Genomic DNA, 26,891 nt, shown 5'->3' with positions numbered 1-26,891 from the left:
TGTCTCCTTATCATTGCTTCCTATATAAAAGCAGAAATGTGTAAGTATACTGTATGTATCTTCAGACCTAGTCTGGTAATTGTAAGAAAGTATGAGCGTGTCTCAACTTGTTCTTTATAATATAGTCTGCCTTGCTAATATTCAAGACTGTCTTTTAACAGGCCATCAAAATGTTGGAAGTTTTTGCTCCTGAGCTGGTCACATCTCTTCTCAGTGGAACTAGCAGGGGAATCTTCTAGTTCTGTTTGATACAGTGTTCCCGCAGTGACCTTGCTGCTTCCTGCAGTGCTGCTTTGACAGTGATATATTTCAGGTGCTTCCATGAGCATTGAAACCCCTGAATGGATGCCTAATTGCATGGAAGATACGCAAAGGAGCCATACTGAAACACTCTGTGGGCAGTGAGGTATCATTAGGGGAAGGATACATCCAGCACCATTCATTTAACAACACATGTTGAGAAGATGTGTCCCTAAACTGCTTTATCTGTCATTTAACACATGCATACATGTCAGATCCTTATAGCTGGAGCTATATGACTCCTCACAGTGGGAATAGCAGATCTCCTGCTTTTGATAATATATGAACTCATGTAATATATTTCTTAAATTGTTTTCAATGTCTTTTACTCCTTCATCTGAAATTATATTATTTTAACCAAATACATTTTCATTACCCTGGTATGCTATCTTGAAATATTGATTTAGACGTCAAATGGCCAATAGTCAGTTACTGTAAAATCTTTTTTCTTCATCTTATCTTAATTCTAAAATGTATTCACTGTTTTTAAGATGCATGGGGTTTTAGATCTGAAATATGCAATGTCAGGAAGGTTAGGCTGTCTAAAAGACAAAGGTGAACCCTCTATCAGAACTTTTGACATCCTGCAACTACACTTTATACATTTACCCGCATAAAATCATCCCAAAGAAGTAGTAGAAGCTCTAGCTGTCAGCTTGTAATTTTTAATGTGATGTAATATGGAGTAATATTGTATATTATAAATAAATCTGGCAGTGGACATAAACTCTACAGGTGCAACTCTAACATAACATAACAGGTGCAAAAAAAAGTTTAAAAAAAGAATAGTTTAGTTGCATTTTTCAAGCTTTTATTTTTTTTACAACTATATTTTATTCATTTTTTATTCATTTTCAAACAAAAATATAAACAAGTGATAACAGGATCTGTATAGAGGTACAAAAAAATGTAGCATGATCAGGTAATAATAGCATTACATATCTAAAGGTATGAAACGCGTGGTGTAAGCTTCAATATATTTATCCACTTTCAGGAAGTCCGACACCTGCAGTGGGCTCAGCACTTTCTGGTATTTGGTTCACTATATCTGGGTTTATACCCACAACTTATTACCTATACACCCTGTACCCAATATTTTAGCCAGGTTGCTTCAGATGTGTTTTTGTAGCTGTGAAGGCATTTCTTTTTTTTAACATTAATCAATATATTTTTAAAGCTCTTCAGGGCCTAAGATTCAATGAATGCAAGACAATGTCCTATAGGAAGCCTACCTGATCTGTGTAAATCATTTACTGAAACTATTTACTTTTTTAAAGTGTGTCCAGGAATATGTCTTCAACTTGAAGTTGAAATGAAGTATTGCAAACTTACAAAAATATATAGATTTTATGGTGAATGCAAAGCAACCATGGTTTTAGCCCATACATCAAGCTAAACTGAAAAAAAACAATGGAACCATTTAAAATGAAAAATATCCCCACCTTAAGCAGATCCTGGTATTTTTTTGTTCATGCATTTTGGAAAGACTTATAATGCGAAGGTACACAAACAGCGCTTAGATATAGAGTTACCTGTAGATGGATGCTTCATTAATGGATGAATGGACATGACAACTAAAATTGTAGGATAATCATTTCCAGCCACACCTATAAATAAGTGCCTGTGGTCAAATACCAATATAATATTTGCAAATCAAACAAGAAGGCAACATTTTCTATAGCTAAGTAGGTCAGTTCACTACTACTCATTGGTTTTTACAGCTCATGTCATCAGATGATGTGCATACCACTGTGCATTGCCAATAAGACTTCCTACATCATTAGTAATGCACAGCAGTGATTTAACAGTGCGCCATCCATTTTCATATACATGCTATACCCTTGTAATAAAGTTGAAGGGTTCTTCATAATAGAATATAATTGTATTATTACATTTTCTGTATTATTATATACAATATTGAAAAATATCTTTAAAATATTGCATTGGATAATTAACAAAAATGTATGGGACCTGTTATCCAGAATGCACAGGACCTGGGGTTGTCCGGATAATGGATCTTACCATAATTTGGATCTTCATACCTTAAGTCTACTAGAAAATCATGTAAACATTTAATAAACCCAATAGACGGGTTCTGCTTCCAGTAAGGATTAATTATATCTTAGTTTGGATCAACTGTATTGTACTGTTTTATTATTACAGAGAAAAGGAAATCCGTTTTCAAAATCTGGATAAATTGATTAAAATGGAGTCTATGGGAGACAGCCTTTCCGTAATTCAGAACTTTCTGCATAACAGGTTTCCGATAAAAGATCCCATACCTGTATTATATTTATTATAATACTGCATTTACACAAAATAATTTCAGAGACTTATTTGTAAAAAAAAAAAAAAAATACATGGCACCAGATTTATTCTACCTATGGTAATCTCTTTTCCCCTCTCATACATATAGCAGAATCTGCTCCTTTAGAGTAGCAGAACTGGAGACATCATCTGGAGCAATCAGTGGACAATAGGAAGTTTCAGGAATATAATATAAATATAATATATAATATATGTAATATAAATACAGTAGATGACTGGACATGACATCATTGACCATTGTATTGGCAAAAATTGCCTCATAATTCATGCAAACAGAAATGGGCTAACTGGCACTCTAGGAAATGCACAGGGCCACAGATATATTTATTGAAACAAAACAAAATACAGGAATCTCCATTGGCCCTATGCATTTTGTGCCCAGTACGCACTTAATCATGAAGCACGATTTAGCACAATAGCACAATAGCACAATATTTTGGGGTGGTTGTGTTGGGATCTATTTTGCATAGTGTTTATTCAAAATCTGCAACCAGTGCTGTTTTTCATGCAGTTCTTAAAGCCAGGGCACAAAACTAAATTACAAGATTGACTTGAAAATGAGTGCTTCGTGCAATGAGTAGTAGGGAACCAGCTGGGAACTAGAAACAGGGTAGGAAGGATTAAAGGAATACTGTTATGGGAAAAAATGTTTTTTAAAAATGCATCAGTTAATATTGCTGCTCCAGCTGAATTCTTCACTGAAATACGTTTCTCAAAAGAGCAAACAGATTTTTTATATATAATTTTGAAATCTGACATGGGGCTAGACATATTGTCAGTTTCCCAGCTGTGCTCAGTCATGTGACTTGTGCTCTGATAATCAGTCAAATCTTTACTGCTGTACTGCAAGTTGGAGTGATATCACCCCCCTCCCTTCCCCCTTCCCCAGCAGCCTAACAACAGAACAATGGTAAGGTAACCAGATAGCAGCTCACTAGCACAAGATAACAGCTGCCTGGTAGATCTAAGAACAACACTCAATAGTAAAAACCCATGTCCTACTGAGACACATTCAGTTACATTGAGTAGGAAAAAAGAGCATCTGCCAGAAAGCAGTTCCATTCTAAAGTGCTGTCTTTTTCTGAAAGCACATGCCCAGGCAAAATGACCTGAGATGGCTGCCTACACACCAATATTACAACAAGAAAATAATATACTTGTTGGTTCAGGACTTACACTTTATATTGTAGAGTGAAGTATTTGCAATGTAAACAGTGTAATTTAGAAATTAAAACTACATCATAAAAATCATGACAGAATCCCTTTAAGTAGTCAAAGTTTTAAACAACGGAACAGGACTGAGAAGGTGATGTGCAGGACACACTAAACAGGGTGTTGTTGGGAAATGCAGGACAGGCTGGACAGGACAGAGAAGATAAGGTACAGGCACAATACAAGTCAAGTCAAGCTGAGGTCTGAGCATACAGCAAACAAGCAGAGTTAGAAATAGGCTTAGTTTCAATTCTAGAAATCAAATATTAGTCAGAATTAAAAAGTTCAGAAACTCAGAAAATAAGATGAGGATACACAGGTTCAGGAACTAATACTCTGGTTCTGGTTCAGTTACACAAGTAGAGGATACAAAGTTTCAGGAACACAAGTCAGGATTCAGGCTAACAAGCAAGCAAAGAATGCAGTAGTTATTTTAGATGTTGCACATCTCCGTTATAGTTTACATATTTTATGAACACACATTACATATTAAACATACAACACACAATATAGAACAGCATCTATATACTGTATCATGTGAATTTTAGCTGAAATGAATTTTAGCCGATAGTGGATCAAACCTTTCATCTACTTTGTATGCAGGCCTTGCCTATAAATTCATTGTGTGGATTTCCATTAAGTAAACAGCTTTTTTAGAAAACAGCTGTATCACTTGTGATGATTTTCTAAAACCTGCTGTAGTTGTATGAAATAAGTGCTAAAATATTTGACATTGATGACTCTTCGGGGCACATTTACTAAGGGTCGAATATCGAGGGTTAATAAAACCTCGAATTCGATCTTCGAAGTAAAATCCTTCGACTTCGAATATTGAAGTTGAAGGATTTACCGCAAATCCTACGTTCGAATGATCGAAGGAAAAATCGGAACGATGAGATCCATCGAACGAAGGATTTTCCTTAGATCAAAAAAACCTTAGAAATATAGGGGTAAATTTATCAAAGAGTGAAGTTCCGCCACTAGAGTGAAATTCCGCAGCTCTCAATTCATTTCTATGGGATTTTGAAAGGCGTATTTATCAATGAGTGAAAGTGAAAGTTCACCCTTTGATAAATACGCCTATAATAATCCCATAGAAATGAATGGAGAGTGGCGGAATTTCACTCTAGTGGCGGAACTTCACTATTAACCTCACTCTTTGATAAATATACCCCCAAAATGGGGAATGTCCCCATAGGCTAACATTGTACCTCGGTAGGTTTAAACTACCGAAGTATGTAGTCGAATTTTTTTTTAAAGAGACAGTACTTCGACTATCGAATGGTCGAATAGTCGAACAATTTACTTCGAATCGTTCGAATCGAAGTCGTAGTCGAAGGTCATAGTAGCCTATTCGATAGTCAAAGTACCCAAAAAAATACTTCGAAATTCAACGCTTTTTTACTTCGAATCCTTCACTCGAGCTTAGTAAATGTGCCCCTAAAATTACTGCAGTTTGTGTGAAATACTATTCACAAATCTATCTACCCCTAGTTCTTTTTATTCACCTAATTGTCCAGTTGTACAAAATATGCTCCTTTTTCTGTAAATGAATAGCCCTCTGAGTTGTTTTTTTGTAGTAAATAGGATAATTAATATACTTGTAGCACCAGTTATTTTATTATACATTCTGATATAAACAGATTTAATCTGCAGGGATAAAAGCACAGCACAGAAATTCAAAGGCATGTAGTGCCTGCATCCTAGCAGCACTGGTGCTCAGTCTTTCCATAAGAATGTGAAAATCATGCATTAATAGATTTGATTAATAGGTTTTATACACCAATCATTTTTTTAGACTGTGACAAAAGTATAGCATAGATATTAAACTAATCAGTCAATTCTGTTCAGATGCTGGGGAGTATTTATCACTCAACAATTCCAACAGTCTGTGCCGTGCAAGTGGCGACTGAAAAAATGATCTATTCTGAAGCAAAATTTTCATTTGGAACATATTTGAATACATGATTTTTTTTTCCCTTGAAAAATAAAGCAAAACGATTTCTTGACACAATAACACAGTGCAGCTTCCATAAACACAGGCTACAGAATGAAAATAGTCATTAAACAGTAGAAGACATTGGGTGTTACAAAAGGTTATTGCACCAAACTTGCCTTTGAAGTGTATAACATGATTTATATTTTGCCCATTAAGGTACATTTATTTTTAAAATGAGAGCAAACATGCTTATGTGCGTGTTTGATGGCTCAAAATAGGACACAATAGGAAAATAAACAAGGCTCCAAATAATTATAGGACACAAGAACACACACAAAGAAAAATATAATTGCTAGGCACTCGGCCTGCTCTGCCAGGGAATGTGCATCGCAGCTCTAAAGGCAGAGTTAACTTCAGTAATAATGCTTTAGTGGAAAGGCAGGTCTAGGTCAATTCTGCACTCAAGCTGGACAAATCTGATCGACTGTGACAGGCAGAGCTGAGTAATTGCTCTAATCACTGTGCCAGCCAGTATACCTTAGCACAGCAAAAGAATGATACAATAAGTGGCTTCAGAGTCCCAACTTCCCTTCAAGCTGACATTTCTGACAGTGATGCATTCCGTGTAATAGGAGGGTTATGCCGAGTTTCCTGCCATTCAACAGGAGAGAGAGATTTGCAGGAGCCCAGTGAGATCATCTTAAGTTGGCCAGATATAAGGGCCTCATTAAAGTGCTCCGTTGTACTTATTTGCAGGTTGACTTGCTACAATGATCAGTTGGTGGAAAACACTAACAATGGGATGCGTAAAAACATGTCAGGCAGAATCGGCTGCAGGTTTGAGCTTCCATAGTATAAGAAACAATTAGAGTGGTGTGTTATCAAAAACTTTTATGTCAACAAGGCAACATATCCAATATAAATGAGACAAGATCACATCTATTTAAAGAAATTCTTTGTTCTTGCTTCCGCATCGTGTTTTTGATGACTGAATACTTTCAAAGAGCATAAACAGCTTAGTCTATGGAAATACCATACATCATCACCAAAGATTATAGTGCTGCTTATTTCTACTTAAACTTTTCCTGTAAAAGTGGGGAATCGAGGACAGGAATATAACAATTATAATACACCACTGTAGAGCTTGAAAATCCCTGTGAGTCAAGGGGTCAATTTTCTTTAATGGAAAAATGTGCTGAAATATGCTACGAACTGCATGATAGCGAAGAACAAACAGTTCTGCCATTCAGCACAGCAAAGAATTTAGTTAGCAGACCAGAGCCATGTGTATAAAAATACACTGCTTAGTTTTAGATGATATTGATATCATATTGCCATAGTAGAGCTCAGGGTCAGACTGGGGGGCTGGGGCCCAGGCAACCCTCATGAATACAGGCAGTCCCCGAGTTACAAAAATACGACTTACAGACAACTCAAACTTACAAACACATGCTATTACAGTAATGTACGGTGGTTTGCTTGCCCTTTATTAGCATTTAGCTTTAATAAACCACCTGCCTCAACCCCCTCTGGTTATGTGTTGTCTACTGTGTAGCACAGAAATATAAAAATAAATGTGCACAGAAAGGTACAAATAAAAATGATGTTATACAAACATCTGTCTAACAAGTTAATTATATGTTCCGACTTACATACAAATTTAAGAACAAACCTACAGAGCCCATCTTGTACGTAAGCTGGTAAAAGAAGCTAGTGATACAGTATATTCAGACCAGTTCTGCAAGGCAGGAAAGCAGAGTACATAATGCAAAAAATGGGTGTAATGCATAAATGATCCCTATATTTATATATATTGGAAGGGAGATAAAGAAACAGATAAGAGCTGTGTAAAATGTTTTGGTGCATTATACATAAATTAGAGTTTAAGTAAAAGACCATTCCTTTAGCATTTTTATCCATACCCCCTTTAGATATCAGGCAAGTTGTTTTTATCATAATAAGACATGCATTTAACCTCCTTTAGCTAACAACTGTGGCTAAACATTATCGCTACAACAATAATGTTGTGATTCTAAACATCATGGAAAATAAAGTACACAAGGAATCTGACAGCTATAACATTTATGGTGTAAAGGAAACATTTTCAACTCTGATCTCAGATTAGGATATTTCTATACACCTTCAGTAAAATAAGTAAATAATAAATAAAATAAAAAAAGCATATTAAGAGGCATGTTGCTCCTCCAAGCAGATATGGAATTTGCTTGGAGAAACTTCCTGCATTGTATATAAGTGATACAAATCACTAATTGTATTAACCTTTAAATTTCTCTCAGCTAGTCAGTTGTTATTGTCAGATTAGAATAATAGTGTGAACCGTAAACCTAGAATGCTGTGCTCAAACAGGCTGTAGGGCCAAGACAGAACTAACTGAAATGAACCCCAATATATACAAACACAAACAACATTGCAGAAGCCTTTCCTCTTGATTACCTCTTTAGGCCAACAATGAACATTGGCTAGAGAGACACACGTCAGAATTATGCTTGTGCAATTGTTCATTTTGTCATATAAAACACTGTGCTCAGCCATAATGACAATGGAATTGTGGTGAAAAGTTCTGCATTGTGGGGAAAAAACATGGTGGATTGAGTCTGAAATTGCACTTTGCAGACTGCACTTGCGTAAGTAAATGACCCTTATAGAAGTCAATACGGCATATCACATTATTTCCTATCCCACTGTTTTCTCTGTCATAGCCCAAGTCCAAATCCAAATTGGATGGCAGAAATAGGTTCACAGATTCAGATGCAGCTGAAAATATAGACCCAAAATGTTTCATCACCTCTAGCAGACTGCTTCAAGGATTAATAAATTAAAAAAATACATGTAGATATGAACTAGATCATTATATTTAAAATACAGTACTCTCTATTCACAAGAGTATTCTGACTACAGCGTTCTTCTGCCTTAAAAATACTGTTTTTCTACTGAGTAGATCATAATCCAAACAAAAGCATTATCCTTAATAGATAATCTTTCCAACAAGAGCCTTCTGGAGAGTAAACATATTCAACACTAGAGCCTTCTCCTTGCTACTGTGGACTCATGACTAGTACATTCTCTGCTACCTCATAATGCCAGTTGCAGGGGTGTAACGACAGCGTGCCAGACCCCCCCACCCCACCAGAAAACCAGAAAAATATTTGGGCCCGGCGTGCATAGGGGCTCCTGCGCGCACCATGACCCCCCCCTGCTTGCTCGAGAGCCTTAAATTAAGTGATGGGGAGAGGGATTTCAACACTATAGAGGAAACAGATCCTGCAGTCCGGGCCCTATAGCATTCCCCTTACTAGAGCATTAGCCTGACTAAAGCATTAGCCTAGTAGACTATTTTCCTTGCTAGACCAATCACATGACTAATGCATATCACTTAATAGAGAATGCACCTGACTAAAGCATTCTTAGTGAATGTTCCAAACTACTACACTAGGCTTCAGATTAGTGCCTTCTGCTGACTAGAGACTTTTTCTGAGAATTAGAACATATTCTTAAGTAAGTAGCTCTCGTAGATACAGCCTTTTACTCATCAGCGAATAATTCTGACTAGAATATACCCCTGACTAAAGAATACTCCAAACTACTCTATTATACTGAGTAAAGCATACTCCAGACTGGATCATCTCCCTGACTAGAGTTTTCTCCTGACTAGAGCCTAGTTCTTACTGGAGCCTACTTCTTATCAGAGTCTACTCCTGACTAGAGCATACTCCTAACTTCTTACTAGAGCTCCTACCAAGAGCCCACTGTTCATTATAGTCTGCTTCTGTCTAAAACCTACTCCAGACTAGCACACACTCCTTATTAGAACCTGTTCCTGACCTCCTGGCTCCAGCCCAAGAATTCTAAAGGCAACTGCAATGTGTTTTATTTTTGTTGAAAGTGATTTAGCCAACAAAAAGAAAATCTTAAATATATTACATGGGTATGTATATTATATTATATTTAATATATTAGGGGAAAATGTAAATTTATTATTTGGACAAGTTTCTCAAAAGAAAAACATTGCAGAATTCTGGATTTTTTTCTGTACCTCTGCAAAGATATATTTTAATTGCAGGGAAAGTGTAGAAAAATGTGATTATTTCTTGAGTATACAAGCATAACATGATGTAGGAAAATCAATTCTATTCATGTAATGAAGAAAAAACAAGTTATTTTCAAAGGAAATAAGATTACTCATTCACAGCTCAGTACAGTGAAGTAAAAGACAAGCTAATGTAGAGCCGGCTCCCTCTGAGGGAATATCCAGTAGCTGGAGACAAAATAACAAGTTTGAGTTTCTGTTTAACCACTTTACTTCAGTTTCTTTATTCTATGACAGCATTTATAAAAACTCTCATGTACCAATCCCATTTTTCACTTAAAGGGGTTGTTCACCTTGTAGTTAACTTTTATTATAATGTAGAAAGTGATATTCTGAGACAATTTGCAATTTTTTTTTATTTTTTGTAGTTTTTGAGTAATTTAGCTTTATATTCAGCAGCTCTCCAGTTTGCAGTTTCAGCAGTCTGGTTGCTAGGGTCCAGATTACCCTAACAACCATAAAATGATTTAAATAAGAGACAAGAATATGAATAGGAGAGGCATGAATAGAAAGATGAGTAATAAAAAGTAGCAATAACAATAAAATATGTAACCTTACAGAGCATTTATTTTTAGATGGAGTCAGTGACCCCTATTTGAAAGCTGAAAAGAGTCAGAAGAAGAAGGCAAATAAATCTATGATAAAGAAAAAATAAAGGCCAATTTAAACATTTCTTAGAATTAGCCATTCTATTACATACTAAAAGTTAACTTAAAAGTGAACCACCCCTTTAATACAACAAACAAAGCAGAATTTAAGGGGGAATAAACTAAGGAAGGGTGTCATGGGGCTCACAAAGTGGCCACCGAGTCTATATGCTTCAAACCAATTTGTTTCAAAACCTTTAGCCAGCTTATTGCCCACAGTGCCCCTCGAAACAGTCAGCTTCTATAGTATACAAACATACACTGGGGCAAATACACTAACGGTCGAATTTTCGCCAGCGACCGCTTCGCCACACTCCGCACCACTTCACCCGGCACAAGTTACCACTACTCGGATTCACTAAAATGCAAAGTTGTGTTTCAGCAGCCGAACCTGTCGAATTTTTGCTCATATTACTTCGGCAGTGCGACCATTTCATAGCGAATTTTCGCTAGCGTTCATTTTTGCCTAGAGAAACTTTGCTAGCACTCTTGCGCTTAGGTTAATTTGAATAGGGTGGGTACCTAAAAGTCATATGGATGTCTTTATTAGTAATGTTGGTGCAAATGCTTGAAGTGGACACTAATAATAAGGACAGAAGAGTCCTCTAATGCCCTAGACATGAGCCCACCCTTATATAAATGTGGCGCACCCCTCAAATTTTAAGAAAAAATTGTTCACACATTTAATAGTTTGGACTTTTGAAGGCTATCCCGCTTTAAAATAAGATAAGATAAGTTGCCAGCGTTTTTGACAACTTTACTGCATTTCCAGCATACAGGATATGATGTCACTGACATAAGATTGAGGAAGATGTAACTTCATTTTATCAGTTTGCCTGGTCTGAGGTGGTGAAGTAAACTCTGGTGAAAGAGGTAATGTTCAGAAACATATGCACCATTCTGAATTTGCGTCAGAGCGTAAAGTCACCTGGCGATAGAACGAACGATAGCGGCAGTCTCGTTCGCTAGCCTGTTAGTGAATTGGCGATGTCCCTGTGGATGGAATTTCTGGCAAATTGATGCTAGTGACTGCCACTTCGCCCTTTAGTGAATCTGCCCCACTGGCAACAGGTTCTAAGTGTGATTGGCTCATTGGCTCCGTGTCAGAAGAATAAGTATTGGTCAGCTATCTAGGGACTGTTCTGTGCTGTGAATTTGTTACCATTAGAAAGTGATAGCTTTAACTCTAGAGGGCATCTAAAGCTCTAATGAAGAACAGACACTTTCTTTAGCTGATACTAAAACTGGCAACAAACTTGTGATCTTATCTATTCTATGTGATAAAAGGTAGCAATTTGTTAGTACAAATGAGCATGTTATTGCACAGCACTGCATACATAAGCAACTGTTTATTTCACTTTGTCTCACGCTGGCCATTCCATGCATTGCTTTCAGTCTGAAACTTAGTTAGACTGTAGGGTTTCAATAGCCTTAATTGTCTAATACTTTTGTAAATAGCACACCTGATATTAAAAATGGATAAAAAGCTATAGAAGATATTTACATAAAAAAAGGTGTCATGCATATTTGGCAACTTAACTCAAATTACGTAGAAAATGATATTTAGTCCTTCAACTAAAAACTAACCAAAATGATGCTGTTCTGTATTGACAAATATCCAAACATTCTGATCAGAAGGATCAAACATCTATAACTATTTGTTTCTCTTTACCAGATAGCATGAGGTGGTCTTAATAAGTACATTTGGAAATTACAATATACTATACAACAGTGACACCTTGTGGATTGCAGTAAGCTTGGATATCATACTTGTTACTTACATACAAATTTGAGTTTTTTTTTAACTTTGCCAGTAGAAACACCATAGCAATCTGCTTTTAAATCATGTAATAATTGTGGCGTAAGCAGTAGTCTTTCTACTAACTAAGTCTTGTTTCCTCCTTGTTTTTGTTTTAAGCATATCACTGTAGTTAAATAAGCACCATCATATCTTTTATACTTTAAATGAGAGCATTGAAAAACGCAACTTTCCAATATACGTTCATTACAGACCGTCAATTATTTAAACTAATTTTAAATGTACAGTAATTGCTTTTTAAAACAATATCTGACTGTCCCCTCCTTCTTCTATAACCAGATTGTATAACATTTATGAAACCAATGAAGTTGTTAGGAAACTATCAGACATTGCATGAAAGAATTCTGTAGATAAAACCACATATATTTTGTTTAAACATCTTTAATAAAGTACTTCACTTTCCCATAAAAACATGAACAGGAGGGTACAAGAAGGGACACTCCCCACTGTTAACAAGGTGCTAATGGTTAGTAATGGTAAGTAATGAGATAAAACCTAAGCACAGTTTTAAACCACATTAATTTAAAAGTTCCAAAGGATAATAAAGCAGGATTATGGTTCTCCATTATACCAAATTTATTTATTTTAAAAGAGGTAGCATTACTGAACCACGGTGCTAGACTGTGTAGCCTCCAAGAAACCTTGTAGTACAACAATGCATGCACAAAGAGCGCAGCCCAGAATTCATCCATTCTTAAAATTACTATCACCAATGTCCAAAAACCAGTATACGGTAGCTCCTATGCAGGAAGCTTGTTTAATCATATTTGTCCCAAAGTTATTCATATCTTGCTCCCATTATGAAGTTGTATAACTGTTATACAATTTAGTTCATTGCTGAGTGGGAGACCAAAGTTCCCTGGTAGTTAGGGTATTGTTTTCACTTTTGCAGGGTGTATCCCTTCTGTCTCCTACACCAAAATTTCTTTGCCTTTTTTTCTTGGGGGACACAGGATAAGGAATTAGCTTCATGCCCCAGAATTTGATTTAGAATCAGTTATGCATCTCATTTTAATTTTCTATTGTAGTAAGTCATAGCATTAAAGGGACCCACCTAAACTGCATGGAGAATTTTTGAATCCTTGCCTGCTGGTTATGACTACATGTACCAGTGAAACAATATTGCATTATTGCATTAGTCATCTCATCTCCAGTGATGGCTGGATTTTCCACAATACCTTGAATGCTTCTCTTTTCCACACGTCATTTCATCACAGAATAAGTAAGGCATTGTGAGAAATTGGAATATTGGTAGCAGAGAAGCTGACTTTAGCCACATTGTATTATGAAAAATAGATTGTGTTGCACTGGCTTACCTAGTGTGCACTGGGTCCCGCTCTTCGCAGGGACCGGCACAAAGCAATCCCAACTGCACTTTGCCTACATGTGTCCTCCTACCCACTGACTGGAGAAGGGGGGGGGGGCAATTCCAGAACTATAGAGGAAGTGGATCCCACAGATGTGCCCTCCCACAAACCCCCATGGGTCTGTTTTCTTTATAGTTACGCCACTGATTGGGTTGTAGCTGCCTTAAGTAAATAATTATTGTCTTAAGAATCAAACCTTGAGGCGCATTTATGTGGCATACTGTATTCATGTATATGTATGTGTCACCTGAAAGCCAATCACTTCTCAGTTTGGTAAATAAGAAGGTTATGCTGGCCATTTTCACTGTTATTGAATCAGGATTGAGCATATGGGAAGGAAGTGAATGACATATACACTCTTTAGGGATGGAAATTTGAGCAATATGCAAGAGGCTGATATGCCACCTACATAGTCATTGATATGCATTCATATTAGCACAATACATTGAACTAAACATTTATTTTTACTATAGATCCCCTGTAGAGCATCTTCATCATGGTAGAGTCATGGCTTACTGTGAAAGCAACAAGCATTTAAAGCTAGACTGCCTCCATGTTATACCTACAATGCTGTTGACTAAAGTCCTTGTCACTCTCAAGGATTAGGTAGGGGGCGCTGTGGAGGCTGATGAGGGAAGGGTGAGTCCTTAAGGCAGGGCCTGTATGTGCCAAAGGAAACACGACAAGGAAAGGCAGTTTTGGGGTGACGACGGCAATGAGTCAGACTGGAACAGGTGCAGAGCAGAACAGGACAGAGAGGGCGAAGATCAAAACAGGAACAGACTGGATGGGGCAGGATGGAGTGGGCGTAGATTGGGAGCTGACTGAAAGGATAGTACAGGATGGTGCGGGTGAAGACCGGATCAGACTGGGGACAGAGTAGCAAGAGAGCTGGAGCAGAAGAGGATAGCAAGATGAATAGAATGGAAAGCAGGAGAGGACCAGAGCGGATAGCAGTAGAGAGAGGAAAAGGCACAGCAATATACCAAGCGAGATGAGGGAGTACAAGGCAAGGTCAAGAAGCAAGAATCAGGAACAGGCCAGACTAGTTCGGCTCAAGGTCAAGGCAGGGAAAGGTTTGGAGTGAGAAGCAGAGCAAGATACAGAATAGCAAGGAAAGCAGGGCAGGGCAAGGTCGTGGCAAGGTTAAAAGCAGAACAGGAGCAGAACAGGAATGGGAAGGCAAGGCAGATCAGGGCAAGGTAAACAAGACAAAGTTCAGGACAACGCAGGACAAGACAGGGAAGGGTTCAGACAAGATAAGGCAAGGCAAGACAGGGAAGAATCACAGGGATAAGGGCAAGAGCTGAAACAACCTAGCTAGGGGCGCTGTCACAGTACTAGGAAGGCCAATAATGCTCCGGCAAGGAGTGTTCGGAGGGCTGGCCCTGATTGGCTGGCTGCTAATGGGCTGGGGCTGCAACGGCCAGGTAATATATGGTGAGAAACCCTACAGGCTGCTCACCTGGCCCAGTGGTTAAGGTGCAAACCCAAAGGTTTTAGGCTTGAATCCCAGCAGAGCCTGACAGCCACTTCCTGAATGGCATTAGCTCGGTGCTGCCTGCTGTCTTCAGTGATAATCTGATGTGCACTGTAGATATAATGAAATGTCAGTTAACCTGCATGATATTTAGAATTTCAGCCATAAAACAAAGAAAGCATGTTCTTATTTATTTAGTTGCTTAATTATAAAAAACAGAGACATTTGGCTATTGAGAAATACACTTTATCAATCATGCAGAAATTGTTATTTTGACATTTTTATTTTGATTACAGCATCTCATGAAATATATAAACACAGAAACAAATAGGCAATAATATTGCTTTTAGGCAAGCATTGCTTATCACAATTTCCATTAGTGGTATATGGAAAGATGGAACATATTACCATTCCTACTCTAAGAATCAGAAATAATGTAAACATATACAACAGCAATCCAATAGTAATTTCTCATTCCCTCCCCAACTCAGCTGCAATCCTTTTTTTCCTTACCCTTAAAGGAAATCTATACCCCAAAAACTGAACACTTAAACAACAGATAGTTTACATCATATTAAGTGGCATATTAAAGTATCTTACCTGGAAAATAAAAGGGGTGGGTCACCTTTAAGTTAACTTTTAGTATGTTATAGAATGGCTAATTCTAAGAAATTTTTCAATTGGTCTTTAGTATTTATTTTCTATAGTGTTTTAATTATTTCCCGCCTTAAACAACAGATAATTTACATCATATTAAGTGGCATATTAAAGTATCTTACCTGGAAAATAAAAGGGGTGGGTCACCTTTAAGTTAACTTTTAGTATGTTATAGAATGGCTAATTCTAAGCAATTTTTCAATTGGTCTTTAGTATTTATTTTCTATAGTGTTTTAATTATTTCCCGCCTTAAACAACAGATAATTTACATCATATTAAGTGGCATATTAAAGCAACTTTTCAATTGGTCTTCATTATTTATTTTCTATAGTGTTTTAATTATTTGCCACCTTCTTCTGACTCTTTCCAGCTTTCAAAAGGGGGTCACTGACCCCATCTAAAACAAATGCTCTGTAGCAGATTCGGGGAGATTTAGTCGCCTGGCGACTAATTGTCTCTTCTTCTGGGCGACAATGTCCCCGAACTGCCTTCGCGTGTCTTCCCGTCCGATATAAAGAAAAGTCGACTGTGCTAAAGCAGAAGGCAGTTCGGGGAGATTGTCGCCCCGAAGAAGAAGATACGATTAGTCATCAGGCGACTAAATCTCCCCGAATCTGCTCATCTGGACTAACCCTGAGGCTACAAATGTATTGTTATTGCTACTTTTGATTCCTCATCTTTCTATTTAGTCACTCTTCTATTCCTATTACAGTTTCTTATTCAAATCAATGCATGGTTGCAAGGGTAATTTGGACTCTACCCACCAGACTGTTAAAATCGCAAATGGGAGAACTGCTCAATAAAAAGCTAAATAACTCAAAAACCACAAATAATAAAAAATGGAAACCTATTGCAAGTTGTCTCAGATCACTCTCTACTGCATAATTAGACTAGGACTACATGGACGTTTTCGGCGCGATCCGACGCGATGCGATAAAACACCAGCGTCAAATAGCATGCAACAGAAATAAGGTTAGTGAATGCATTGTCGGTGAAGTTGCAGCATTGATCCGACGTGACACGACTGTAGACTGCAGCATGCAGCGTCTGCATCCGACAGTCCCGTCGTGTCGGATCAACACTGCTACTTCATCCGACATTTCTCTCTTACCTTATTTCCGTCACATGCGATTTGTCGCCGGCGTTATGTAGCAACGATTTGGACCTGCGCCGAAAACGTCCGTGTAGTCCTACCCTAAAAGTTAACTCAAAGGTGAACAACTCCTTTAAGTAAATATTGGACTTTTACATCTTTACCTGTGAGCCCCCATTTTATGATATTCTTGTGCTGCCTCGGTGATCACCTGACCAGAAATAATGCCGCTGTAACATGAAGAAGTGCGAAAGGTATAGTTTTCCTTTAATAGCTTTGTCACAATAATGCTGCAAGAGTTTTCTGGGAGATGTAGTTCCAAGATGCCAGAAAAGAGCTGATTAAAAGTATTAAAACCAACCCACAGGCTGTGCATGAGGGCAGCTGGGAAATAAATCTAAAACCATATTTCAGTGTTGAAGGCAATTAAAGTTATGCCACTGCAGTGACCATGTGAAGGTTACATTTATATCAAGGCTTGCCCCACTTGCTACTAGGGTTGATTTACAGTAAGGTGCATGACTGTTGTGGTGCTCTCAGAATTGCAACATACAAAACATACTGGCAATAAAACGGCAGCACATATTTGTATTTAACAACTGGAAAGAACCTCGGGAACAATGGCAATGCATCCAAGGCATACTTACAGGCAGCAAAATGTACAGTTAAATGTTAAAGCTTCTTTATTCTGCCATCTAGTGGCTATTATTACAACTACAAAGCTATTAAAAACTCTACCCATATCTGGGACTCAAAGTTATAATTTAACCATATTATTTAAATAACTTTCAGACGTGGAACTAAATTTTCGATCACCAAAACCCACAGTTTCACTAGTCAGTGAAGAAAATAAATGCTGGACTAATAACAATTACAATATTTGTTCATTTCATTAGTGAAGTCAATCAGACAAAGTCAGGCAACAAAGACTTAGCACAGGTTGAACGCTGAAAGCAATCATCTGATGAATTGGGTCACTACCCAGGTGCAAATATGCCCAGTGTTTATAAGTAACCCCCAATGTATTTTGCTATAAATTCATTAATCCAGTTAAAGTCATCATAATACATGTTCTGTCACCATTTTAAGGCAATAGTGACATCTTTCTACCAAAGGTAGGAATTGTGGACGGTTTAATTAAAGAAATCATCAGAAGCAGATTTTACAAAATATTACATGGTATACATTGCTGTTCACCCTTAAATTAACTTTTAATATGATGTAGACATTGATATTCTGAGACAATTTGCAGTTGGTTGTCATTTTTACTTTTTTATGTTTTTTTTTTTGATTTAGGGGCCGATTCACTAAGGGTCGAATATCGAGGGTTAATTAACCCTCGATATTCGACTGGGAATTAAAATCCTTCGACTTCAAATATCGAAGTCGAAGGATTTAGCGCAGATAGTACAATCGAACGATCTAAGGATTATTCATTCGATCGAACGATTAAATCCTTCGAATCGAAGGATTTTAATCCAACGATCGAAGGAATATCCTTCGATCAAAAAAACTTAGGAAAGCCTATGGGGACCTTCCCCATAGGCTAACATTGAGTTCGGTAGGTTTTAGATGGCGAACTAGGGGGTCGAAGTTTTTTTTAAAGAGACAGTACTTCAACTATCAAATGGTCGAATAGTCGAACGATTTTTACTTCGAATCATTCGATTAGAAGTCGTAGTCGAAGGTCGAAGTAGCCCATTCGATGGTCGAAGTAGCCCAAAAAACACTTCGAAATTCAACGTTTTTTTACTTTGAATCCTTCACTCAAAGTTAGTGAATCGGCCCCTTAGCGTTTTGTTCAGCAGCTCTCCAGTTTAGCATTTCAGCAGCTATCTGCTTGCTGTGGTCTTATTTACCCTAGCAACCAGACAGTGGTTTGAACAAGAGATAGGAATATGAAAAGGCCTGCATAAAAAGCTAAATAATACCAGTAATAACAGTAACAATACTGTTTGCAGCCTCACAGAGCAATCGTTTTTGCCAGCCGGGGTCAGTGACCCCCATTTGAAAGCTGGAAAGAGGTAGGAAGGCAAATAATTAAAAAAAAACCAATAATAATAAAATAATAAAAACCTAATGCAACTTGCTAGGAATAAGACATTCTATGATATGCTAAAAGTTAACTTAAAGATTAACCACCCCTGTTTTAAGAGCCAAAAATAATATGTTTCCGTGTCAACAATATTGACACAGGATTTAATTTGAAATATTCTTGATAAACGGGTTTCCGGCAAACAAATTCTATACCTGTACTTGCATGCAACTGAGGTATAAATCCTTATTTATATTAAAATAACACTGGCGTACTTTTGCCAGCAAAAATTTGTCAACGTGAAAGTTTCTTAGCAAATTTTCTCTATCGTTAATGTTTTCCTAGTAGAACTTTGTTAACATACTTAAGTCAGTTTAATGGTGGGTACATAAAGGTCATAGGTCATATGTATGTATTGTTTAGTGATCGTAAAAATGCTAGAAGTGGCCACTTATTATTAAAAATGTCCAAGTAAGCATAATAAATCCCACATTAATATCTGTAAAAATGCCAATGTTTTGACTTTTTTTAGGACTTTTTTGGAGCACAGGATATGATGTGACTGACATAATAATGTTGAGGATGCTTCATCTTTCTAAATTTGCCACCCAGAACCCGGTGAAATAAAATTTGGCGGAAAGAGCAACATATAGAAAAGTTCACATTTTGATAAGATCGTTTGCCTGGGTGAAAATTCACCTAGTGAAACTTCTCTTGCAATGAGCTTTTTAGTCTTCTTCGCCTTTTAGTAAATTGCCGATGTCCCTGTGAATTGTCGTTTTGGCGAATTATTGATTAAAACGCGCCTCGCTCTTGAGTAAATTTGCTCCTATGAGTCAAGTACAAATGGAGAAGTAGAAAAGTTTGTGAGATATGTACAGTAAGTAAAGGGGTAGGTAGAAAGGAGAGACAAAGAGGGTGGGCAATGAATAAGAAAGATGTGGAAGGTGTGGAAGGTGGGCATAAATAAGGTGATGGTGAGGAAAGGCGATGACAAACCCTGATCTTATTGCTATTATAGGACCCCAGACTTGTTTCCTGGTACATTTTATTACAGGCAGTAATTTCAATCCTATACAAAAGTATAGCAGGACTTCAGTAAAACAATCATTTTTTGTGGGGGTCTTTTAAGGGGAGTATAAGCCAAAAAAAGTCCAACAAGCACTGCTGTAAAGTATACTGCAGGGGACCATCACCTAAATATTTAGATATACAATGTAAGAGGATAGTGTAATACCCAAGAGAAAGAGTTCAATATCAGTATATTGTAGTATAGTATAGTAGTCTATTCAGATTCACATTACATGGCAATATAAAAACCAGTGCATTCTACTTAATAAGAATTTAATAATCAGCCCTGTAGCATTAGCTACTATGACATGTACAGCATCAATTTCTCCTAATGTTGTGATGATTTCCTACTCCCCCTATGCTTAGCTTCTCAACAGGAGCCCAAAGCACATTGAGTATGTGCAGTGCCACTGATACATTAAATATGTCCCAAGATTGGGAGCTGCTACAGATAATTTCTGTTAGCTGGCTGCTGAACATCTGGTCTGGTACAGTAAGTTCAGGACATAAGATACAGTATTTATATCCAGCTTCAATTTTATGCTTTAGTTCATCTTTAATTTCACTCTCTTTTCCCACCTTCCTTTTTTATTTTCCAATAAATGTTATTTGTAGGCAGTCTGTAACCGCATTTCCTGCATCTCTCTCTCTCCAGTCACCACTCCAGCACTCATTGAACCTGCAAAAGTCCATTTGTTTTGAAAAATATAAAAGCAGCATACAAAAATACATGTGATGTTTCAGGACTCACGTCCCTTTCTTAAACATATTTTTGTATGCTGCTTTTAATTTTTTCAATACAAATGGACTTTTGTATATTCAAGGAGTGCTGGCGAGTTATGTTTTATATGTTATGTGGTTCACCCTTGGTGAGGGTTTGTATATGTGTGTGTATATATATATATATATATATATATATATATATATATATATATATATATATATATATATATATATATATATATCCCTTGTCAGCTTTCCAGATGAGTGACTGAGCTTGATAAAGGTATCCAGAGAGGAAGATGATATGACTAGTCATTGCAGAAGATGGTGTAGTGTCTAAGCAACAGGTGGTGATGTTTCAATACAAAAGTCCTGGGATGATGGTCATATGTATCACGAGGCTCAGATAATTACCTCTGCCAGGTAAAGCTCCCAAATGTAAAGCCTGAAGTCTTCTCTCTGTCCCCTGATGTGGTGCCATTCATCTGGGGCTGCAGGAAAGATTGAGCCTTAACTGCTGTTGAGGTGTTACCTTTGTCTTGTTAAGCTTTTTTAACTTCAGTCCCTTTGTTGATTATGCCTGTTAAGGACTCAAAATCCTTTATTAATGTAAAAAAATATGTTTAAGAAACAGAAATTCGTGGTTCACTGTGGTCTGAAGTCACAGGCCTTAGTAAGAACAATAGTGAAGCCAAATATGTAATTGTATGTTGCAAGTTGTCTCTGTATAAACCAAGGTTTAACAGACACTGATTACAGATAATGCTTCTATGCAGAGAAGTAAGACTTTTTATACTATAGCCAGAGGCAAACAAGTTAGGGACCACCATATGGGGTTTACCTTGACGAGGTATGGTGGCTTTTCAACTTTATGATCATAACTTTGTAACTAAAAAACCCTGTCAGGTAAACTTACTTTTGAGACAGGGGACCAGGGAATGTGCATTAAAACTAGCACTTCCATTATACTTAAATATACTATAACTTAGCCTTTAGAGTGCTTCCATACCCCCTCATTTTTGTACATTGGCTCAGTATTGTACCTACCAAACTGCACAGACATTAACATTAAAGTATCAGAGCGTGTTCTTCTATATACAGCACGCTGCTGATGGCAGGAATGCATACTGTATGACATACAGGGGCAGATTTATTAAAAATTGAAATTAGAATTCGAATTTTAATGGTCGAAACTGTCAAAATTGACTAGTGAATCACCCAAACTTGATTAGAATTTTTTTAAAAAAAATTCAAATAAGCTTTTCGAGATTTATCAAACTCAGGCCCTTTAAGAATTTAATTTTGACTATTCGCCACCTAAAACCTGGCAAATTCATGTATAAGTCAATGGGAGAGGTTCAGTGACCAATTTGAAGATGTTAGTAGCCTTACTGACATTTGTGTTTTTTCGGAGAAAAAACTCGATTCGAGTTTGATCAAATTCGATTTAAGTTTGAATTTCAAGGAAAATCTAATTTATTCGAATTAGATTTTTTTAAAAAAGATTCAAATTAGATTTTTGCGATTTATCAAACTCAGGCCCTGTAAGAATTTAAATTTGACTATTCGCCACCTAAAACCTGCCGAATTCATGTAGAAGTCAATGGGAGAGGTCCAGTGACCAATTTGAAGATGTTAGTAGCCTTCCTGACATTTGAGTTTTTTCAGGCAAAAAAACTTGATTCGAGTTTGGTCAAATTCGATTTAAGTTTGAATTTCAAGGAAAACCTAATTTATTAGAGTTAAAAAAAACTCACATGAATTTGAAATTCGACCCTTGATAAATCTGCCTCACAGTGTATGTGTTTCTGTCGAAGGAAAAACAGATACAAAGTATCCTATGCAGGTGTAAATCAATTTCATGCTTCTTTAAACACAATAGTGAATAGTAAACTTCTATTGGAGTGAAACTCAGTTGAAAGGATGATGCAGTAGCGTGAAACAAATTAGATTATGTTTGCTCATCTGTGAAATGAAATGCTGTCAAAGACTGTTCAATACAGATAGTAAGAGCTTTACCTCCCAGAAGAGAGGTATAATATAGATTTTAATAAAACACAATTGCAAAAATCAGTATAAAAACCACAAAACATCACCTAGTTGCAGCACGCAAGAAAAACAGTAATCACTTCACTGGCAGCAAATGGTTAAAAAGACTAGACGCCATGCTTTGAACATACAACTGGAAGCGTTTTAGCAGACTAGACCAACGGTAGTTCCATAACAATAATTGGAATTTATAAATACAATAATGTATTGTTTGATTATGAATTAATGAATTGTTACCAATCACCTCAAATTACCCTAAAGAGTTTGAGCATCCAGGAAAGTGGGGTCGATCAATATCGGATGGATTGTCCAGAATGTTTGGGACCAGGATTTTTTTCAAATATGGGATATTTCTTATTTATCATGCTGTGTAAAAAAAAGCAGATAAAACACACCACACATCACCAGACATAATTGTCTAAAAAACCTGTGTATTTATTAAGGTTTGTTATAATTTTCAGCAATTGCATGTCTCCAGTGCAAAAGGAAGCAGCCATTTGAAAATGCAATTGGAAAATATGGCGTTCATCCATTGCGTCTTCTTCCTCAATTTTTCTGTTTTTTTATGCTGGAACTTGAAGCTTGCATATTTCTCATGGACTAGAATGGATTTTGTGAGATCTGTAGTGGTGTAAAATAAGGCATCAAATCTAGCATTGGGGCAGCATAAAATAAAACACACACACTTTAATAAAGTTGCCATTTATTTTACACAGCTATTTACATTTTTTTCAGCAATCGTTGTTTTACACAGCATGATGAATGGGCCCTTGTGTCTACTAAAAGTCATTTTAACATTAAAGGGCATGAAAAGCTAATTACATGGGAAGTGTCAAAATGTTAGGGGCGGAGGGTGGTTGCTGCTGGAGCAGGGGGCCTGGGGCAGAGGGGGGTTACTGCACTGAACTGTAAAAAAAAATTCAGTCTTAGCGATGTGCAGGCTTACTTACGTTTCTCATGGCTTGCTACCTTTTTATATCAACAGTAGAGTAAATCTGGCAAAGGATTGTTTTGCCACTAGCTTTGTTTCTATCGGTTACAAGGCTCTGCTTTATTACAAAGAAAAAGGAAATCATTAAAAAATTTAAAAAATGATTTGCTTGAAATGGCCTTCCCATAATTCAGAGATTTTCGGATAAGAGACCATATAACCGTATAAACCGTGGCAGCATAAATCATTTTGATATATAAAGTACAAATAATATTGAAATTCAAAAACTTTTTTTTCTTTACTAAAGGACACATTACTTGTAATCAGAGTCTATGCATCCGTTGTACTCTTCATGTGCATATTTAATAGTCAAATATCAGTAGGATATGTTTAATACTTCTTTATGTATCAGCAGACATTAGTTTTCTCCTAAAATATAAAAAAAATTACCTAACCATTAAATAGCACAAAAATGTTTTTTTATTTAAATACCTCTAAGGGTTAGGAACTGCATACATCTGTATTGATGTCCCACTCTGAAGATTATAAAATATTTTATATTTTTAAAATATATAAGACAGCTACAGCCAACACATCCGTTTAAATATGTGCTGACAGAAGTAAAGGAATTTTAGATTCAGCAGCCTCCTAGCCAAATTCTTATACTAATAAGGCCAAAATATTCACATTTGAGGTTACATTGAGAAATAACTGACATTGTCTGATTTTATTGACATGTGCAGCTCATTCTAAAAGATCCCAATGTGACACACTTTAGGGTTTTTAGGCTTTTAGCATTTGGGCAAATGTAATAAACAACAACAATGCATCTTAAAGAAATAATATACATTATTCACATCACATAGTCCTGGGTCCATGCAGGTAGTTTTCTGATTCTCTCAGTACGCCTTATAGGTTCACTTTCTTCAGGCCTATTGCAGTTGACATCAGGAGTAGGAAAATGTCCTTCATCAAATGGAGCTTCTCCAAAGTCATATCTAACAGGAGCAAGACGACTTACATTCTATATGCGTCCATCAGACAGTTCATATGTGTATAGTCCTCGCTGGCATCTCACTTCAAGTGGTGTAGTAAATTTAGATTGTCCTTGTTTCAGTATTCCTGGTTTCTTAATTCTGACTAAAGATCCAGGTTGAAGTGTACTTCTATGGCACCACGTTTTCTGTCATAATAAGCCTTGCATTTGGCTTGTTGACGTTTCACAACGTCAGCAGTAGATGATTTTGTAGGCACAGTATTTTGTGGAAGTATAATGTCTGCAACATGTAACTTAGTGCGCATCTGTTTGCCATGTAATAATTCAGCTGGAGATGATTGGGTTGTTGCATGGCACGTTGCTCTGTAGTTATGTAGGAACTCTGTTGTAAATACTTTCCAAAGTAAGATTTGCTGTCTGTAGTGCTTCTTTCAGACTTCTGTTGAATCGCTCGATTTCTCCATTTGCTTGTGGGTAATATACTGAAGATTTCCTATGCACAATATTCCTCTCTCTCAGAAAGAATTCAAACTCATATGAGACAAACTGTGGTCTGTTGTCTGATATTAACTCCTTTGGATTATCTTCTCTGCTGAAGACTGTAGACAGAAAAGTTATTACTGTAGCTGATATTATATGAGAAACAAATGCAATTTCAGGCCATTTACTGTAATAGTCTATCAAGGTTATAGCAAATCTACAGTCTTTAGGAGCATCTGTAAAAGGACTGACAATATCAATAGCAAGTTTTTCCATTGCTGAATCAGGAAATGGTACTGGTTTTACATCTGATCTCAACTGAACTTTGTATACAAAGTTCTTTGCACAGCCCAGTGAAGTGTTGCTTTGTGGTGAAATTTTAGACACTGGCTGTGTGGCAGGCACTGGTGCTTTAGTAATGAGACCATAAATTAATTGTAGGTTTAATGCAGCAAAGAAATCCCTTCCAAGTATAGCAGTACCCTTATTCACAATGTAAAAGTCATATTTCGCAGTATTAGATTCAAATTGTACAGTCACTGACAAGCAACCAAGTACAGGGATTGGATCCTTTAAGTAACTGACCAGTTTCAGCTCAGGTGCAACAAGCGGATCTTTTGCAAAGTATTTCAAGAAAATATCCTTTGGTAGTATAGAAACAGCTGAACCTGTATCAAGCATCAGGTTAATGGAGTGCCCCTTGTCAGCAGAAGCAGTACTGACACTGAAAGTCAGTGTATATAAACTTGTCTGGAATAAACCAGCTTTGTCCACACTTAATACTGTGACATTTGTAGTAGTGACTTCATGAACATCTTTAGCAGAACTAAGGCAGATCTTAGCAAAATGTCCTACTTTGTGCATTTGCGGCACCGTTTAGCTTTTGCAGGACATGTAACATGATTTGCAGTGTGTTGTGTTGAACCAAAACGAAAGAAGTATTTTCAATTCGTATTTGCTGTATGGTTTTGCAGTGTAGGTGAAACCCTTTCCTTAGCACTGTATTTTGCCTGTGACTGTGCATTATTAGGCCACAGTGCTGAATTCACAATCTGTACATTCCCAGCAGTTCCCTGACTGAGTGTTTTAGCCTCTGCCACTTCTGTTTCAATTTGGCTAACAACTGTAATAGCCTTTGCAAGGGTTAAATCCTGCTCTCTAATGTGAGGTGAGTTTGTTTTTTCCACTATTTGGTCTCTTAGCATTTCATCTGTTAGAGTCCCAAACTCACAGGTAACAACCAGCTCTCTCAAAGCTGCTACAAATTGTTCTGTGGATTTGCCATTACAGAATATACGCTGTCCCTCTGCTCCCAGGCAGTGAATAAACAAAGCATGCTTTCTAGCAGCAGAAATCTCCCCTTGGTCATCAGCAATAATTTAACTTTCATCAAACATACGGATCCAAGCAGTAAAGGTATGGTAGGCTCACCAGGGTTTAGAAAAGGTGCAGGCTGCTACAGAGGTAGAAGAGCCATCTCGTCGTCAATTTGTTATGTTTTGGGTAGCCGAGGATGAGTAGAGTATAACAGTGTTTTATTAGCAGAGACTCATGCAACCATTACACAACAGTAACTTTCACTTTCACCTCCAAGCTGTCAGGAAGTATGCACAATATAAGTCTGGGCACAGTGACATCCACAGGCCATTTGTATA

The sequence above is a fragment of the Xenopus laevis genome, chromosome 6S, assembly GCF_017654675.1.
Source record: "Xenopus laevis strain J_2021 chromosome 6S, Xenopus_laevis_v10.1, whole genome shotgun sequence".
Lineage (NCBI taxonomy): Eukaryota > Metazoa > Chordata > Amphibia > Anura > Pipidae > Xenopus > Xenopus laevis.
This window is presented reverse-complemented; position numbering follows the sequence as displayed.